Here is a 9,930-nt window from a genome sequence, read left to right as displayed (position 1 = left end):
ACGTACACGGAGGGTTTTATGGGCGAAAAGAGAAAGCGTCTGGGCGGGTGGTACAGAATGTGGCCCGTGACGGTCGAACCCTGACAGTCGTAAGTGTTCATCGCGATCAGACACGCGAGGGGCTGCGTGGTCACGGTCCAGTTGTCGCACGTCCAACTCGACAATCCCACTCGGTACATCGCTCCGCTTTGATTGCCCCGCACGACGAATTCGTTATGGTCCTTTTTCCAGTGTATGGACTTTACCGTTCCGTCCACGTCCCGGGTTTCCACTCGTTTGCTTTTTGCGTCGAGGGAGCACCGCCGAGCGGCGGATTCGCCCGCCGAGAGCTGAATGTTATTCTGCGTCATGGTCCAGATGAACCTTACGTTACATCCGACCCACAGTTTATCTATCCCCAGGTAATCTTGCGGGTTGGTCTTGACGCCCTTTTCGTACGGGGGCACGGTAAACAATTTCGGAAACGTCTGGGCGGCCTGTTTGAGAACGCCGTGGAAGCTCGAGATCCCGTTGTCGGACCAACGGTTGCGAACGACGCTGACAAACTTATCGCCCGTCGCGATGGATGATTTTCCGACCTCCTTGAGATACGCGAACGTGTAGTCCCGTTGCAACTTGTCTTGGTGAAATATGCGGAGCTTGTGGGGTTCGAAAGTGGGATCCATGACCTGTTGCTCTTGAGCGGTGACGCGACTTTCGAATATGCGGCGCGCCTCGGCCGTCACGGCGTTGTACTGTAGATACGTGATGGCTTCCGCGTAGCCGGGATCACCGAATTGTCGCCTGTTCACCAGCAGCGGCGTCGCGTATTCCAGCATCCGTTCGAATCTCTCGGTTTGCCACACTCGTTCGTTATTACCCACGGGTTGGAGTTGGGACACGCTCCCGGCGAACACGATCAGAGGCCCCCTGTTTTCGCCGTAGAACATGCGTATGCACGACAACACGCGATCCACGAGCGTCATGTTCAGCAGACCGTATTCGTCCACGATCAACACGTTGGCGCCCACGAACGGAGGCCACTCGTCGTCCTCGACGGACGCGCGCAGGGGCGTCAAAAGTTTGCTGCACGTCGCGCACGACTCGGGGCTGAGACGCGTACACGCGTGCACGGCGCCCAGTTCGCTACACATTTCAGTCTTTTCGCGGAAAGACCTGAACTGCGCTAGCGCTTTTCTGTGCACGCGTCGATAGCGCTCACAGAACTCGTCGAGCGACAGCTTGTCGTCCAAAAGGTCTTTCTTGAAACCCATAGCTTTGTGCAGCGTGCACACGTTGTCGAGCGAGGACGATTCCAATAAAGCGGCGACCGCTTTATTCGTGGTRGCGCACACCACCACGCTCGCGTTCATCGTGTTGAGTTTCTCTACCAGCATGGCCAGGGCAAATGACTTACCGCAGCCCGCGTCTCCGCTGAGCAGCGTCATTTTCATTTCGGTGCCTCGCGTCATATGCAATCGTATCGTTTGTCTGACCCATTGACGTTGACAATACGCGGACATGGCCAACATCGCTTCGGTGTGACGGTCTCGCGTTGTCGACATGTTTCCCCTCCTTCGATCGACCGCATCTGTTAAAGATCCGACTTATAATCGCGCTGTGTCCTGTCCTGTTCGAAAGTCACGCGTTTATATAACCGGTCGTCGTGCACCGGAGTTTTATACGCGGGGAGTTGTTGTTGTTGCCAACGAGGAAGAGGATGAAGCCTTTTTTTTGCCGCGCTGCCCTCGACGTTGATCGGAGGCTGCTGCTTGTTGTTTTGTTCTCGCAGACGAACGAAATCGGATAACGCGGCGTCAAACCCTTCGAAGCCGTGATCGCGGGTCCCGCTCGAAGACGACCGTTGCGCGGGCACGGACAGACCGTCTATCACGGAGCGCAACGCTACGCTTCGCAAACGACCGACGTCGGCGTCTTCTTTTTCTAAGCCCGCGGTTATGGACGCGTAGGCGTTCCTCTGTTCAAAGTACACCTTGAACGCGTACTCTCGTACTCGCGCGAAACTTTTATGCGCGCCGTTGACGGTTTCTTTAAACAAAGCAAAGTACGTGCTGTACATGGTCTTGTTTGTGCTCAGGGCCATCGTCGTAACTCCGCATTTATTAGCTCCCAGCGATAAAGCTTGATGTGAGGCGAGGATTTCTATCATGGGTGCGTGCGCGCCGTACTCGAACAACAGCCAAACAAATGTTTCCGTGTCGATCCTGTACGTCGCGTGACGTTCGCCTTCTTCCAGGCAAAAATGTTTTTTGTACCACGCGTAGTCGAGACTGGCGATAAGTATGTGCGCGTTTTCCAACAWCACCGTAAACCCCGTGGCCGATTTGGCTCCGACCCTCACCTCAAACAACTTGTGAAGAACACGCGACGGCGTAACGCTCTCGCCCGGCCTGAACATGTGATCCTCCGGTAATATCACCGCGAGGTAGCACCTGCCCACCCACGCCAATCTGTAGGTTTCGACGTCGCCGCCGGGTTGCTGTATATCGCGCTGCGGTCGCGACGACGATTCGCGCGTAGCGTTCAGATCGCGCTGAAGCGCTTGGTGTTCTTCTAGAGTACGCGTCAACGACGCTTTCGTGTCGCGTAGTTCGTCCTTGCACATGGCCAGCTCGCGCGACAGTTGTTCGCACGCGGCTTTATAATTTGTCTTGTCTTCCGGCGACGCGACGCTCTCCTTTTCGACGATGGAACGGGCGCATTGTCGGCAGACAACGCACGAACGCTTGGTCGTCGTCGTCGGAAGCTCCTGGGTTTCCGACTCCTTGTCGCGAGATTGTTCCCTTTTCAGTCGCGCCAACTCCTCGTTGAGTCGTAGTACTTCGCGTTTCAGGACTAGCGCGGTCTCCGTTTCGCGCTCGTCCTTTTGCATAACGGAAGACCGAGTACGCATGGTGTTGACCATGTTGTTTCGTATTTACATGCGTATGTTAGACGGGAAAACATAAACAAAAACAAACACGCTTGTATAAATACATATGTACACGGACCACAAATATCGCGCGGCTTGTCCCATCTAACTTCGGTTAATGCGTTATGTGCTGCTCGTCGGGATAGTAATCGGGTCCGTACGTCGGCTGTTGTCGCGTCCACAGTCTATACGCGTATTCCATGCTACGGATACACTTGTTTGTCGTCTCGACGGTCCACGTTCGCGAGATCCGATTCGATGAAAACTCCGCTAACCGCGCGAGCTTGACTGCGTGCGCGTGGATCGCGTCCGACGACGTATTACATTTCCACATGTCGACGAGATCCAAACACCACCGACCGAACTCGCCGTGAACACTTAGCTTTGTAAGGATCTTAGTGCCCCCGAGTCCGGGTAACGTGTACGTGTAGTCCGTGCCGGATAGAATCATAAACATTAACTTGATATTGCGTTTTGAGGCGTTTGACGCGAGTGAATGTTTCTTGGACAGGTAAAAGTGCGGACCGGCGCGACACAACGTCAAGTATCTACCGTACAAGCGCTCGCCCGACGCGTTGTCTCTGTATATTTTATGAAGGGCGCGGTAGCGCGACAGTAACTCTTTCTGAGTCATCTTTACGCGCGCGAGGTCGCGTTCTTCGTCCGTCTCGTCGTCGATGGGTTTTGGCGCATCGGGTTCCTCCGCGCGTTCTTCGTCCACTCGCGGGCGCTTTTCCGGCGGAGTTGAGTCGTCCAACGTCTCGACGGTCCACCGCGGGTTCAGTTCACACAACGCGGCGCGACATCTGAGTCGTCTGTCTTCGTGCGACGCGACCAAAACGGCGTCCACGTGCTTTTCCTTCGGAGCCGCGTCGAATATCTCGTTGAAGAGTGTTTCGTCGGAGACCTTTGTTGCTTTGTCGCGGCGCTCCAGCAAGCGCTCGTACACGCTCTTCGCGAAGTCGAGCGTGTCCGACAGTTCGGGAAGTCCAAACATCAAGCGCAGCAGGTCCACGTACAGCGCGCCTCGGATTCCGCCCGAGTACAGCAGTCTCGCCGCGCGTTCGACGGAGAGCGACCCCTTCGCGTTCACAATCGATTCCCAGCCCGCGTGCAAAGCGCGCACGTCGCACGGAAGAATGTCGCGCGTCGGATCCGCGTCGCACAACGCGTGCAAACGGTCCGTTTCGTTGTCGAAGCGAGCCGGTTCGCGCGCCGTTTCGACAACGCGAACTAGAGCGTTGTAAAACGGAGTCAGGAATATGCTTTTGTCGTGTTTGTAACTGAGATTATCCAAGCGTAAAAGGGTGCTCGTGTCCCCGATCGCCGTCAGTATCGCGACGACGTCGGTGTCGCGCGTGCACACAACCTTCGGGCCGTCCAGGGCCGTCGCGAGTTCGATCATGACGGTGTCGGCCTCCACGCCGAGGCATTGCAAACAGGCTCGTTTCAAGTCGTCGCAACCTCGCGTGCCGTCTTCGGCGCACGTGTACATGAACACTCCACGCGAGTCGCTCGGTTTTCGGTTGTAGCGGCGGAGCGCATCGTGTCCTTCGAGCGCGAACGACGTATCGTCGTCGTCGAGCAACGCGTCGGTCGGCTGTTGTTCGGACACGCAAACAAAAGCGGGGTTTTGGTTTGACGCGGACATGTCCGCGCCCGTTACGAAAAAGACACGATCCCCGAAACCCATCGCGTGCAACGCGTGTATCACCGCGGCTTCTATCAACTCCGCGTGTTGTTTGTAGAATTCAATGTGCTTCGCCGTCGGGCGGTTTTCGCGTTGTTTGCGCACGGTGGGTTTCTGCGCCCCGCGTCCGTCCCTAACCAACACGAGATAACGCGTGCGTTCCAACTCGGACGCGTATATGTTACATAGTCGCGTGGCCATCATGCGAACGGAACAAGCGGGTGGTTGGTCTTCCGCGTAATCGTTCTCCGTGAGCTTGTAGATTGTAATCAAATGATCCACGAAAGTCCAGAGCATCTGCTCCGATGGTGGCGAGCGAAGGTAAAAGGGAGCAACGCGACCGTTTGCTAACATCACGTGAAACGCGTTGTTTCTGAGACCCATGGTGTTCTTGTTTTCTAATACGAACAAAAAAAATCCCGTCCGGGGCAGAAAAACACACGCGTATGATAGACGCGTTGTCGATTTTCGTATATTTATACGAAAAAAAAACTCGTGTGGAGTGAGGTGGAGTTAACGACGCGCGTGTACGGTCGTGTCACGACGTCGCTCCGACGCGTTACGTTTGTAAACAACGCCGTTTTTGTGTTCGTTGAACAACATGTTTCTGTAACACAAGTCCGTCTTGTCGAACGACGCGTCGCCGCGCGCGCGGCGAACGGATCGCGTGGGAATACACGTCGGGGTTAACGCGTTCAGCACTTGCGGACAAAAACAAGTCAACCACGGAAACGCCGCTTTGAACAATTTCCCGACGTAAGGTTTGACGCATCGTTGTATCGTGACGTGATTCGTTCCCGGTCTGATTATAACCAAGTACGCTGCCGTTTTGTGCGCCACGCTCGGGTACGTGAGCGAAAACATGATCCAGCTCAGCCACAGTTGAGTGTTGTATCGCCGTGTCGTCGCTTTGTCCAACTCGTCGCCGTGTCTCGTTTTGAGCTCGAGGAGCGCGATGTTGTTCGAAACGCCGTCGTACGCGACCAGATCGATTTCGGTGTAAGAACCAGGCTCGGACGGGAGCGCCCGGCAGCCATTGGAGCACTTGTTGTGATACGTGTATCCTCCTCCGCTCGCGCGAAGCGAATCCATGTCGGGTCTCGGTATTCCGGCCACCTCGACTCCGCCGCGTATCGGTCGCAGAAACAAACCTTCTAGTTGCGTTAGAATCAGCCGCGAGATGGGACCTACATTTTCTTTTGACTTCGCTCCGTTGTACACGGCCTTGCACTCGAGATCGACCGTTACACCGATGCACGCGGATACGCGATGCTTGTCCCACAGCCGCTTACAATCGTCGAACAGCGTTATGTCCGACTTGTTGTTGAGCAGCAACGACTCGAACGCGTCCGCCAGTTCGACCATTTTGCACGAAGGTCTATTCAATTTAGCGAAATACTCGCTCATCCACGATTTGACGAAGCCCGTGTCGCGCGCGGTTGGATTCCGGAGGAGGTTTCGCCGCAGCTCCAACATTTTCGTGTACAAATCCATAACGATCATGTTGCACCCCGCGCCGCGTCGTTTGTTGGATTTCAACCGCGCTATCGTGCGCGTTATACCCTGTACTTTATACCAGCGATGATCCAAATCGGATTTTGCGTAATGCGCGCCTCCCTCGTACTTGAACTTGATCGCGGGGCTATTCAGCTCCTCCATGGTATTAACAATATGCGACCTATCGCGTACGTTACGTTTTTTTTTCAATCGCGCGCTGTTGTGATTAATAAAACTACATACGGATAATTTGCGCGGTTCGCGGCGGCGAGGATGACTCGAAAACGCGGCGCGGGTCTCGAATCGGCCTTCACGATGGGCATGGGCGCGATTTCGAGCAAGTTAGGCGCCAATGCGGCTGTCAAACACATTAGTCATTTCAAGGGTAAATTAGGTGGCGCGATAGCTGTGATAACGTCGATGATTGTTGGTTTTTTGGTTATTCCCAACAACATCATGTATTTCATCGACGACACGCACAAGGCTCGCGTGAACGTCGCGCCCTCGGGGACCAGCGCTCCGCCTGACAACGAAGACATTCGCTCCGCKTACATCCACGCGGGCATTGCCGTGATACTGCTCGGTTGTTTGTCTATGGTTGTAAGTATCGTGCTTAGTTATTTCGCCGCCGAGAGCAAGTACAAAACGGACGCCGCCGTGGACTCGACCGGGACGAGGACCGTCCTGACGTGTCTGATTATGATGAACGTGGAGTTGTTCATGGCCGTCATAGCGGGATGTATGGAGCTGCTGTATCGTCCKCTGACTAAACAGATACAGCGACAACACGCGGTCGAATGCGCGATCGCCGTATTCAATATAATCATATACGTGTTGTACGTGATCACCATGGTGTTGACTTCGAACGTGCTACAAAACAGATCGCGTGTCGAACCGGCGGAGAATTATCACCACCACGGTTTGGCTACACAAGACGCGCCGCCGATGGACATGGCGTACGGTACTCATCGCGTGTCATCTACGCGCGACTTTTACCCGCAAAGCATAGGTGCACGCTCCGCGGCTGAAATGTTTTAAGGCACTGTACAAATCTGTGTCGAAAGAATGAATACCGTACACGGGGTATTTTTTTTTAATTTCTTGTTGTTTTTTTTTTGTGTAAAATGTATATTTTATTATGCGTATAAATGTGAAATTAAAAAAAATCACCATTACTAGTAGGATGTCTGTGTGTTCTTTTTTTTATTACGAACGATTATGTACCCAAAACAAACAACTGACAGGAAATCTTTGTCCTTTTTTTTTATGAAAAGAAATGGCTAACGAACATGTATTTTTTTTATTTAACAAATAGAACACAATACACATACAATACTTAGAAGTCATCATCATCCGGGATCAGCCTCGTTCCACAATCGGGACACTTGTAGACCGCATCCATGCACACTTCTTTTTCCAGACACAGACAACACAGGACGACTGGAAGAAGCCTATTTTAAATAACAAGATGAACGGTTATAATCCATATGTGACAAATGTCGTACAAGTTGTTTAAATAAATTTCAAAGTACTTACCCTGTTATACAGGACAAACATAGCATCGAAAGCGAATATTCACCAATCGTATACGAAACGTCCGGGTTAACGTGTCGATTACACGTAGGACAGTGTACTATAATACAAAAAAAATAAAACACCACAGTCATTTATATGTTTGTTTTTTTTTTTAAAAAAAAATACAGACAGCACAGGATTTTTTTTTTCTCGATAACGTACCAATCAACGCGTTCTGGGTGTCATCGACCACAGCCGGATCCTGACTTAGTACCGATTCGTCGACCAGAGACCTCGCATCGTGTACATCGCAGCCTGAATCTGAATCCATAACCAACGAACGAGTAGCTTCGACTGGTGAAACGGCACCGAGATGGAAGTGTCATACAGACAGGACGGCTGTGGGGTTTTTATACTAGATTATGTGTGAAATTATCATTCAACAACGGTTCCCGGGTGAAAGGAATACATTAACGCGGACCATTTACAGTGCCAGCTCTCCTTCGACAGCCGGGGTCGCCTGTGAACCGAGGATAATGTGGCAGCATTAGCGTGCTTTTAACGGGTCTGGGGAAAAAAAAATCCTCTGTGCTTTTTATCCGGATAGATCGAAGTCCATTAACAGCCGAAATGTGTCATGGAGTGTGAATTTTGAATACGTCTCAAAGAAAAAGGCATTGGACACAACAACGCTGGGCCTTTGTGTTTCAGCGCAGAAGAGGTTACGACCCAAAAAATTATTATAATAAGGCCCCGTTGAGAGAAAGAAAGGGTTGGAGAATGAATGAATAATAAAACATATTCCCACAAAAAAAGGAGAAATAAATCGCAAGGGTCACAGCGGCAGATTGACAGGGTGTACTTTATGCAATTCAATGAGCCTACATGGTCGGTCGGGAAAACATCAAAACAGAACGTGGTACACAATCACGGTTTAGTTGTGTGTGTCACAAAGTTATGGTCGGTCGGGAAAATAGTTTTGGTGTATAATAAACATCGTGGTCAGGACATGCTCAAACATCACATGTTGTGATTGCGGTAGGTGTAGTTATTATTTGAGCGAACGGTGCGTACATCGAGGGCCTCAACGATTACTATTAACAAACGCGGTACGCGAAAACTATTGTTAAAATAAAAACAACAGCGAAATCGAGACGGCGACGGGATACGACGCGCCCATGGCTTCGTATAACGCACTTACGCTAAAACGGCGTGTTCTCAACGAACGCGAGATTCAGCTGTTTGCGTCCGTGGATAAAACACACATACACAACAAAGACTTCAACAATACCATAATACACAACAAAGACCTCCCGTGTAACAACTTGAATATGAAATCTGTTCATTACGCATCACATTATCACATAAATGCAATCTTGGCAGCGTTCTCGTTTCACACCAAAACCGAAACGGAGCCCGTGATCCGTTACGCGGAACCTTATGTGATATAATCTCACTTTTAACAACAGAACGTTCTTCCTGCGCGCGCTGTTCGCGGTTTTTGGTTGATGTGGAATATTATGTATGTATATTGCAATAAAGAACTGTTTTTTCCTCCAATGGCTTGCTTTGTGTTTATCGCGCATTGTGTGTTTGTCAAATTAACCCCATTTCAACCGGTTACGCGTCAACACTCAGAGCGAGTTTGAACCCCCCAAAAAAAACACAAGAATGGAAACACAACATCTGGTTTGTAAAAACGTTATTTATTTCATAATTTTCTTTATAAACACATAAAAAACTGTTCACTGAAAGAAACAAAAAACCGTGTGCGCACACAAAGTTTTTCCTCGGCGGCGCTCTCGTCTAAAAACACAACACCCTTGGCTTTTTTGCAGTACGCGTCGAACAACAACGCGGACGAGTCTCTGTACCAACCAACGACGCTGTCGAATTTATATCCCGCGTTGTAACGGTCCGCCACTACGTCGGCGTTGTATTCATCGTAAACCGGGTCTGCGCACACGTCGCACCCGCACATATCGTGGTGATGATCCCTTTCGGGGTCGTCGATGTCCGCCTCTTTTGTGATACGACCCGCTTCATTGTCTCTATCGCTCGCATCCATGGTAGCACGATATGTTTTTCAACAATCAAAACGCCGCCGATGAGGGTGTAAGAAAATACGAGTTCTATAACGGTTGAAATCAGGTAAAAACACAARTGTTAAATAAAGTGATCTGTGACGAAATGAATGCCATACAACACCAGAATTCCGGAGTGAGGGGTTTATTCAGCCATGAGCTGAGCGAGTCAACCACACACTGAAGACATAACAGGAAGTGACCCTATAAATACAGGGTCTTCAATGCCCGAG

At 51.2% G+C, this 9,930-nt stretch overlaps 1 long non-coding RNA gene across 1 annotated transcript; it reads right to left on the bottom strand.

Moving 5' to 3' along the window:
* Positions 1-7,347: 7,347 nt before the first annotated feature.
* LOC106521627 (uncharacterized) lies at positions 7,348-9,031 on the bottom strand. The gene is made up of 3 exons (XR_001310697.1): positions 7,836-9,031; positions 7,635-7,731; positions 7,348-7,549 (listed from the first exon to the last, which is right to left on the bottom strand). It is a non-coding gene; the product is annotated as an uncharacterized LOC106521627 (long non-coding RNA).
* Between the last annotated feature and the right edge of the window lie 899 nt (positions 9,032-9,930).

Source organism: Austrofundulus limnaeus, unplaced genomic scaffold, assembly GCF_001266775.1.
Source record: "Austrofundulus limnaeus strain Quisiro unplaced genomic scaffold, Austrofundulus_limnaeus-1.0 Scaffold113, whole genome shotgun sequence".
In the NCBI taxonomy this organism is placed as follows: Eukaryota; Metazoa; Chordata; class Actinopteri; order Cyprinodontiformes; family Rivulidae; genus Austrofundulus; species Austrofundulus limnaeus.
Note: the sequence above shows the minus strand (reverse complement) of the source record. Positions and strands in the feature narration are given on the sequence as shown.